Source organism: Corapipo altera, unplaced genomic scaffold (assembly GCF_003945725.1).
Source record: "Corapipo altera isolate COAL_440 unplaced genomic scaffold, ASM394572v1 46, whole genome shotgun sequence".
NCBI classification, from domain to species: domain Eukaryota; kingdom Metazoa; phylum Chordata; class Aves; order Passeriformes; family Pipridae; genus Corapipo; species Corapipo altera.
The window spans coordinates 10,029,684-10,040,216 of record NW_020884883.1 but is presented as its reverse complement, the minus strand read 5'-3'; positions in this window follow the sequence as shown (position 1 = coordinate 10,040,216).

Sequence of the window (10,533 nt, the reverse complement as noted above, 5' to 3'; positions counted from 1 at the left end):
TGAACAGAAGAGACCACAGAATGGGCTTTGACTTTGTTTAAACATAAATACATGTAAGTAATTTCAAATTACACTCATACAAAAATATATTTGAATATCTGATGTAATAATTTTAATAGATAATATGTACTGTATGCTATTAATTATATGCAATATTTGCATAGATGTAATATAATTTTAAAATACCTCATTCATAAAAACAAATAATAATACAAAGTTCTTACAAATGAAATTAAATATTAAATTATTATGTGGTAAATTGCTCAACACCATGGCCTGAATTATAGCGAAACTCAGCATGAGGCTGTTATTTCTGAACACAGGTCTGGAACTTAACAGCTATCTCCAACATGTCATGGGCCAGAAATGGGATAAAACATTATTACTCCTGGAGGGCCCTGGTGTGAAATGGCCAACTGAGGTTTTTTCAAGTTGCTCTGATAATGTGCATTATTTTTATTATCTTTTAGTCCTGACATTTGGGATATTTTGCAGAAGAATACTGAGTTGCAAAGCAATAATGTATATTATTAAATCCACTAAACCACAAAACTTTTAAAATCCATTGCTCTTAAAGGATATAATTTCTGAAAGGCCTAGGAATTACATAAATTGTAGTCTCCTCTTCTGTCCTTCTGTATCTCATCTGGGGTGATCAGTGAAAGTTTGTCTTGAACACAGATGTCAAAAATAATGGTGATGGTGTAGAACAAATTAACATTTTTTCACAGGAAAAGTACTCAGCCAGGCCTGTATTCCTTTCAGTGGCCATATAATATAAGCCCTCATAAGCTGAATGAAATAAGACTATAACAGTAGCTAGAGTTGTGCTTACAACATTTCTTGGTTTTTGCAGTTTAGTTCAGCTTCAGCACCAAAAATAACAAACAAGTCAGGCCTCCAAAACATACACAGGTTGTTTATAAACTCTGAACTTTAAAAAAAATAGCACATCTGAAAATATTTCATTCATCTCTGTCATTTTAGTTTTACTATACAATCGTAAGAGACATAAAGTTTAAACCAGAGACAGAAGAAAACACACCAGAAGATGAAGTATTAAAAAAAATACTAAAACTACAGAGCATTTGTTAAAAGACAAGAGGAGAAAGCACTACAGTATAACCTGGAAAGATGTCATGCATGAATGTGTGAAATTCTTGAATGCTTCGACCAGGAATTATGCATTGCTATGGGAGGTGGGACAAGCAGCACAGTAGCAACAAAAAAAGGGACCATGGAATGTATCCTGCTGTGAGAAGGGAAGAGAGAGTGCTCTGTATTCCTCTTTGTCTAATTTCACTTTTTTTTTTTTAATAAATTAACCTCTACTCTTCTCACCCTATTTTGCAACCTCCCCATCATGAAGGCTGTTCATTTGAGTAGAAATATGAAGTAATAGAAACCTCAGAACAAAGAGGGGTTTGTTATAATTAACCTACCATAATTAAGAGATCAGTAAATGTGTACTGCATTAACCTCCAGTGAGCACTAAGTAGAGACAATTTACAACAATATTGCTTTACAATAGCATATCCTACTGCAAGAAACACCATATTTGTTTATAAACAAGAGGACATCATACCTCTATCTTATGAAGATACGAGTTTGCCCTCACAACGGTTATTTTTACATGAAAGTATGCAAAGGTTAGGTTTTGGAGCTGTGCAGCAGATGTGCAGCACTGCTTCTCAGGACTTTCCTAAACTCCACAGCCCTGCACACAATAGACTGGTGCCCACCTGGATCTGCCAGTGCTGACTTCAGATGAGAAGATGCTTTGAGACCCTAATCAGGGGCTTTGCAGCCTGACTGCAGCCTGAGGACATCCTTGGAGAATTCTTGCTTTGGCGTATTTGAGATAGGGTCCAAATGTTGAAGATGAATCAATGGGGCAGCTCACTAGGGTGGTACAGGCACCTTGCAAACAGAGCTTCATGATTATGACTATCATGACAAGAGCCTTGTTCCTGGTAGTATTTCTGCTACTTGTCAGGACTGAGCATAAATAAATATATTCATTAAATGAACAACAGCAATAAACCCAACAGGTCTGTACAAAACATCAGTGTGGGTCAAGAAGGATCACTGTTGACGATGTCACATTCACCTTGGTTTTATAAATCAGTTAACCACACTTATCAAACCAGTAAATTTAAATTTATAAAAACCTTCTATTATCTCTTTTTTTCTCATAAATCTGAAGAAGATGATTGTTTGCTCTGAAGTGCAGTAATATAGTGTGTAATGTAATGCAGTGTTTGATATAACTAAACCCAATATTGTTTTAAAGAAAACCTTCAGAAAATATACTGGATGTTTTTTCTTGAACTGATATTCCAAAGTGTATGGGGAGCATCTAAAATGATAAATAATATCTCTGTTTATGAGATTTTTATGTTAACTTTTTTTCAGAGCAGGACCATAGAAGGAAAATTATTCCATTGCTTTCATTTAACCTGAATAGATTATCTTCTGAGTCTAGTTGCTGAAATAAATTATTATATTTTGCTTTACTTTCAAAAGCTGGCTTAAAACCTGCTTAGGTTCTGTGAGAAATGGGTTTTGCAATATTAGGTCAGTTGCAGCTAAAGTTCATAGATAAAATTTGTTCCCTTTGTACAAAAAAACCCACAAAGAATTCAATTAGAACAGAGGAGACGCCTTGTCTGAAGAATAGGAAGCTGCTGATCTCATAAGATAAAACATATTATACTTGATCCTAAAACTATTCGTTCTAATATATTAGTTTAACTTCAGTAGTCATAAGGACCTCCAGTCCTAGACATATCCAGACTTTATTATGCTGCTATATAGAAACACAGAGAAAAAAAAACATTGTCCTTGTCCCAAAGATCTTGTAATCCTAGTTCACATTTTAACAGGATTAGCATATGAAGAGATATATTCTAATTATCTTTAAATGCACACTTCTGAGTGTATAAAAATACCTGTCTTTGCTCAAGGCCCATGGAAACCAATGGGAATGTAAAGTATTACATTTATTTTCCTAGCCTTTGTGCAAGGCTAGAAGCAGGATACAGCTCTTTTGATTTTTGATGGCTATGATGTTGCCTTCTATATTTGAGCTATATGTTTTGACTCCTGTTTTAAAAAAACAAAAAAATTCTCAGGCAATGGGTGTAGGGCACCACTCATCTGATGAAATATCAGTGTCTACTTTGGGATGAGATTAATCACTCTCTAGGCTCCACAGGCTGGGTTGATTGGGTCTCCTTGAACTGTCAGGAACTGACACATCCTTCCCGCAGAAATCTAAAGTTCAGGGTGCTGGAACTTACCTGAGGGTATTTGAGGAATCCAAGAGCTGAACTGTTTGGTTCACCTGTTATTTTTCTACACATGTACAAGGCAACACAAATTCTCAATAGTAGAACTTGTATATTTGCACGGGCAAGGATTTCCTGAAAAGGTGAAGGACAGGGTGCTGCCATCTCCCATCAGCTCTCTCCCTTTCAAACAGCAGGCACAACTTGCTGCAAATCTCTAGCCTACAGAAGTGCCAAACCTTTTCCCAGCTCTTCTTGCTGGAGAAATAAGCTGTGATGCTCTGAAGCAACTGAGGAATACATCCTTTTTCCTGTTTCAGCTTCTCACTCAGCTTGGTGCAGAGATATGCGAGAAGCAGGAATGGTTTCATCCCCCCCCCCCCCCCAATTTAGGACTGTTCATTTATGTATGTGTACGCACAGCCTTGTGCACACATGCAGGCACAAAAACTCATCCATCTCTATTCTATGTGAGATTTCCGTTTACTAAAGAAAGACGAAGTTCTAAGCCTTTATTTACTCAGAATACAATTTTGCAAGAGTTGCATGTGTAATTCATCATGTGTAACAGGGTTGCAACATCAGGCATGAACCAGTCAATCTATAGAGAGCTGGCCTGAAGTAATTCATGTACTGCAACACCATTGGCTACAGATTAACAGGTTGCCAGGATTTTGTTGCTATTTTTGTGGGAGGAGAGAGTGAAATATATCATTGCTCAGCCATTATGTGCATCAAGGCCAAATCTTAGAGATGTAGCCTTTGTTATTCTGCTGGTAACTATTAGCTATGCCAGAGTAACACAGAGATGGACATACACCAAACACCTGAGCTGCATTGATACTAAACAAAATTTTTTCATGCGTGTTTTTAAACCTACCATTACAGTGCTTTTCATTGTTTATAAACACGCATTTCCACAACCACAGTGAAAGAAAAAAAGACCATCCCAAACCCCACACACTATTGAGATGAGTATGTGATGGCTTGAGCTAGAAAGTGAGCTCTGGTCATCAGCTGGAAGCCAGACATCATTTGTTTTGTCCGCATATTTAAATCCCAGGAAGCAGACACATTTCAAGCTACCATCATGACACTGTTTTCATCTTTGCTTTCAGATTAAAAAAATTAGTGTCAAATCCTCAGCAAAACTGTAACACCAAATAAGTATTATGTAAGGGCAGTACGTAAATAGGTTATAGAAGGGCAGAATAACATCATAAAGGGAAAGTATTTGTGACTCATTTTTTCTAATTCTTTTAGGAGTCTTCCTAATGTGCAGTGCACAATTGAAATAAATGGAAACTTTAAGAAATATTCTACATAAGGCAGAGTCCAAAAATGCTGAAGGTTATGCAAGGCTAACTGTAAAAATAAGCAGATGAGTCCTCTAAAATAATATTGCAACATTTTTTGGCTTCCATTTATTGGTTGCCATAGGATTTTTAGCCAGTGAGCAACTGTTAAACACAAGGCTGCCTCATACCATAGTTTGGTTTTTAAGAGAAGAAAAACATTAACATTGTTTAATGAACACACTTGTCTGGATAAGTACTATAGCAAATGCTAGGAACTCATTTTCCTACTGCCTAAAACCAGAGAGATTTGCAAGTGTTGTATTTATGATGCTCTGCCCAATTTGAATCTTCCTCTCTGACAACACACAAAACTCTCTCCCACATAAAAAGCAACTTGTTTTTGAGGGAAGTTGTGGCGGGGGGAGGAAGTCCAGGAGCAAACAGGTTAAAGTGCCATGTACACAACAGAAAGGATCATAAGGCACTTTTAATGAGTTATTTGGAGTTACACCAGCTGCTTCTGGAGCCAGAGAGAACATCCACTGGTGGACACCAAAGTGAAGAAATAGAAAACGCTTTTCTAGAGCATTTAATTTCTCTACTGAACAGGTGGTTAAGTGCGGTCCATGTAGCACATCCTACATGGAGAGGTAACAGGAAGAAAATAAAACAGTGACATGCTATAAAAAGTAAATAAATGCATTTGCTCTCAATATTTTATTCAGTCCCCCTTATATCTTGATGTATAAACATTCATCATTACTATTTTTTATGATGTTGATTTATGCTCTCTCTGCAGTTAGGTTTATTTTCTGTGTTTTGTCCAGTGATTGCCAGATGTAAAAGGCTTAAAGCAGCCCACATGTGCCCGTGGCTGAGCACTTACTCACGTGTTACATAAGGGTCAGGCTCCTTTGGCCTGAAACCCTTCTGGGCCAACATGCGCAAGCTTGTTTCACAAGTGACCATTTCGGAAGAGGGAAGGAGAGCATTTTCCCACATAAATTAGACATGTATTTACATTTTTTAAAATAGCCAAGTGCTGACACCTAGGAAACTCTTAAGCTAATGACAGAATAGTGTTCTGAGCCTCAGATTTACAAAAGCTAAAGTCTTCTGGACCACTCTACACAGAAGTCCATATAGATGTGTCCACCCACTGCCATCTGAGATGCTTGGGGGCACCCCACCACATCTCCAGCTGTCTCTTCACAAGAGGTCATTCTTCCACAGCTTCTGTGTCACATCTGAAAGTCCTGTGTAGATTTCTTGGGTACCTGGTGTATCTCCAAAGGAACAAGACATTTCTGTGTATGCAAATGAATCGAGGATCTGGCAAGCAGGGAGAATTAATCCCATTTAACTTTAGACATCTACGCCTAAGCTAGTCATGCTGAGCTCCTTTTATAGTCAGCAGAGAGAAATATAGTTGTCAACATTTAGCTGAACAAATCCTGCCCCCAAATTCCACTTGTGTAAGCCATTACTCCCAGCTTCAATAGCATTAGGTGGTCCAAATCTTGTCTTTGTCCTCCCTGTTACATGTAAAGCTGGCAGTGGGTTTCTCTGTCCCTCTGCAAAGAACTTGATTTAAGAGTTGAGGCAGAACAAAGCTTGGGCTTGACTGTATGACTCCAGAAGTGAAGCCAATCTCCCCTGCTGTGCTCTGACAGGGTAACCTTTTCTTGTGAAAACAATCTTGGAACAAGCTTTGAAATTGCCCTAAATATCACAGTCTTTGGTCTACTTCAGCAGCAAGTGCACTGTGATTCCCCCCCAGACAACGAAGCCTACAGCCTACCCACTAACCTCCTGAAAGGTGGTCTTTCCCAGGTCTCTGGGGATTATATCTGTTATCGATTCAGCTGACTGGAACTCACAGTAAATTGATGGTGTCAAGAAGTTGCAAAGAAGTATTGAAAGATGTGGTTTCCACTTCTCTGAACAATTGGCATCCAACAGCTACAATGTCGGAAACATTACTTATGGATGAGAGCAGCAACATTTAGAGTCTCTTAATCCCATCTACAATTAGAAAGAAGATGAGAGGCCTTCTACCCTTTAGAAGAGTCTGGTGTTTCTGAGATAGATAACCTTTGGATATAATACACAACACACACATTTCTCCCTTACTTCTACGGTGTGCTCACCATGGTGGCCTCCAAATGCACTCTGAGTGACCTGACAGCACAAACCCCATGGTAGCGAGTGTCACTTACAATTGCAGTTATTCTAAATAAAAGCAAAGTGTATTGGAAGGATGGAAAAAGAAGATAAAACTGTTTAAACACAGTGATGGAAGGATTTTCATCTTTGTTCTGTAATTTATGAAAACAGATTACCAAAAGTTTATGATCGCTTGCATAAAATACCCCTATCTGCTACATCTGTTATCTTCAACACTTATTTACAGGCAAGACTATCCAAAACCTAAAAACTTAATTTCTCTAAAAATTACCAACTACAGAAAACGGTGATGACATTGTTGAAGGAGAACTGTGGAAGAAGAAGAAGATCTTACTAAATTATGGTATTTTGCAAAATCAGTTGTACAATCCCAGCATGCTTGATGGAAAAAATGAGGTACAGCCTAACCCTTGTTCAACTAGCAAATAAGTAGAACTCAAAATATCACTTGGTCCTGGACAGGTTGGCATGCAGTATTATTGTGGAATAGCTCAGTAATGTTTCTCCTACAGAAGGGGCAAAGGGTTTTATCTTCTTTACATTTACCTATGCATAAAGACTACTCATAAAGGTTAAAAAAAAAAGAGGAATGGCATAATCACTCTGCATCTCCTGTGCTCTGAGGACATAAATGCAACCTTGATCATGTCCTGGCTTTCTACACGCAGCTAAATTTATCCAGGAAAAAATTCATCCTGCAGTAAAATGCGGGTTATATTCATGGCCTGATCAATCAGCAGGGATGAAATCAGGCAATGTTGACTACTCCAGTTTTATCAGCTGCAGACAATAGCAAAATGTCAGTGGATTTCTCTGAGTCATGCATTTCATGTTGCTGATGTTCTTTTTTCAAATTAAAGACAGCACATTGAGAACTTTCTGACAAATCTCACTGCTGTCCTGAGGTTACATGAGATCACTGGTTATTCATGTTAGCAGCTCCTCAGACAGGGTAAAGACTCGATATTCTACACAGAACCAAGAAAATGGATTTGTCAACATCTCTCATAGAAAAAAAAAAGAAAAATGAAGATGCTTTTTCTTTCTCTGCCACATATTCTCTGTTGCAATCATGCTATTGCTCTTCCAAGATATTTTCCTTTGACTGAATTAGAGAGTTTTTAAAAAGTAACAACTGGTAAAATATGCATGTACTTACTCATCTTGAGCAGCTTGATTTGATTGGCCTTGATTTGAGCTACCAAGGAGAGTAGGCACGTTATGCAATTTCTGAAGCAACGTTTATTCTAATAAAAAGTTTGTATGTAATAAAATTCTTTTACCCTAACGCATTTGGAGCCCTATCAGAAACTCGGTACCCAGAAGAGCTGTAATTTTTACCCACAGACATGCTTCATCTTACAGCAGCTCTAAAGGCATGGATCAGGCACATTTCTTACTAATGTGAAAACTAAAACGCTTGATTAGCAATTACAAACACTTAGAAATTACCAATAATCTGCATTTGTGGTGATTACACATAGAAGAAAGTAGAATTAAACAAAATATGAAGTCATAAAATGCCCATTGGTGACCAGTAAGCATGCACTCCCCTCTTCTAACAGGCTGATACTGAGCTCTCAAAATTAAACCACAACTGCATAGAATTGAATGTGTTTTTTTCAACCCATGATATTCTGACTAAAATGCATTTTATCCTTATTTCCAGTGACTGAGGCCAAATTTTAATAATAAACTGTTATGAGATAAACAATGAACTAAGTTGGAAGAAAGAGTCAGGTCTTAGTATGAGCAGACACTTATCCACCTCTGCTCCACACTTTGAAGAACTCGATTTGATCCACAGAGCACACTATTCCTAGGTGTCCTCTTACTGCAGGTATTTGCAGTTATGGGTTGAAGTTTCTGCCCTTAAGGGCACATTTGATCACAACTGAAGGACAAAACTTGCTTTTTTTTACTGCCCTCCACATCTCCAGCATACTCCTGCAGACGGGGGAAGCAGAGGCAGCATAACTTGGGCTCCTATGGCAGCAGCTGGTGCTGCCTGCATGTTCTGGGCAGCAGGCAGGGGGAGCAGGTGGGGCAGCAGCCTCTCATCCTGCTGCTCACTGGCCGGCAGCGATTCTGCGTTCTTCGCTGACCAATGACCCACAATTAGGTGAGCAGGCAGGAGTGTCTATACTGTGCTTCACAGGCTCCCTTCTTACTTTGTCACTTTGATGGGCTTTGAAAAGGCTAAAAGTTCAGACCTGGGCTCCCCTCCCCAACACCCACCTCAAACAAACTGTGTACTCAACCCTGATGTCTAGAGATTTAGATGGGAAAAAGTTGAGCCCAATGGTAGCACCTCAGATTTTTACAGGAGCCTTATCGAGCACAATGTGTTTCAATCTTTCCAGGACTGAACTCCGATGTCAGAGGGTGAGTGGAAAGCATGGACAAACAGACTTTCCTTCTTTGTGTGCTGCTTTCGCAGTGCCCATTTTGCCAACCTAATCAGATGGAGATAAACACCTTGCAATATACTGAACAACTGACGTCAGCTTTTTGTGTGCTTGGAATGACGTCAGCACCAGCTTTGCAATGCTTTAATCTCTTGAGCAGAAATAAGCACAGCAGCAACTAACCTATTACTTTCCACAAGCTGCCACGCCAAGATTATTTCCTTTTTCCCCTGCTGGCTACAGATGCTGGGTGAAGGAGGTAGGAGAGCCAGAACAAAGAAATCCACTCCTGTACTGAGCCAGTTTCTGTGAGGAGTCTAAATGAATTTAAATTGAGTAATAAAAAGAATAAATTACACCTCTCAGCAGAGAAGTCAGGCCTGTTTAGGCCCTTAAGAAATGGATTCTACTCATTTACATCAGAGCAAATAATCTCAAATTCATTTCTCAGAATTTACACTACGATCACTGTAAATGTGTTTTCTCTCACACTTGTATATATTCAGTGATATACTTAAAGCTTTCCAAGTCAAATACGGTCTAGAGTTTCACACTTTTACAGAGGCCTCTGGCGAGGCATCTCCAGAGAATCAAAATTTCAAGCTAATAGTATAAATTTGCTTAGTTCAGAAGTCAAAAGAGCCAAAATGTAGGCACAGAAACTGGTATTGAGAATGTAATTATCAAGAACATTGGGAAAAGCAAATGTCAGTCGCAGAACTAGCATGATTTAAGTTTGGGTTGGGGTTTTTGGTTCTTTTTAAGAAATTTTCCTCAGCTGTTTTTCCTGGTCCAGGGGAATTACACCATATTACAGGTCATTTATACTCTGTTTTACTTACACTTTGATTTCAATTTGTCTCATCATGTTACCAATTTTCAACATTTGCTTCTACTGAAAGAACAGGACAGTTACAAGCTAGTTAAGTTGTTAGCTAGACTGTCACTTATTAACTTATTAAGTTTTTCATAGAAACCTTAGCCAAAACTTTAAGAATAAAGAACTGAACATTACTAATTCTTTTGGTCTTCATTATGCTATTAGTCACAGAGCTCACTCATACATTTCCAAATTTCAACACAATCATTTCAGGATGAAGAGTATTATTTTTTTCCCCTTCTTAATAATTCTTCCTTGGCATCACATTTCATATCCTTCCTCTCTGACTACCAGGAAGGTGCAGTTTGGGGGTTTTAGGGGCTTGAGTTGGGCTTTTGTCTTTTTCTTTTCAGAAACACAAGTTTACCAGGGTTATTTCATCTACACGATAATGCATTTTTAACTGATTTGTTTATCTCCATAACACATGCACACTTCAGTGAGGCTAAGAGACCAGGTTATATGACATC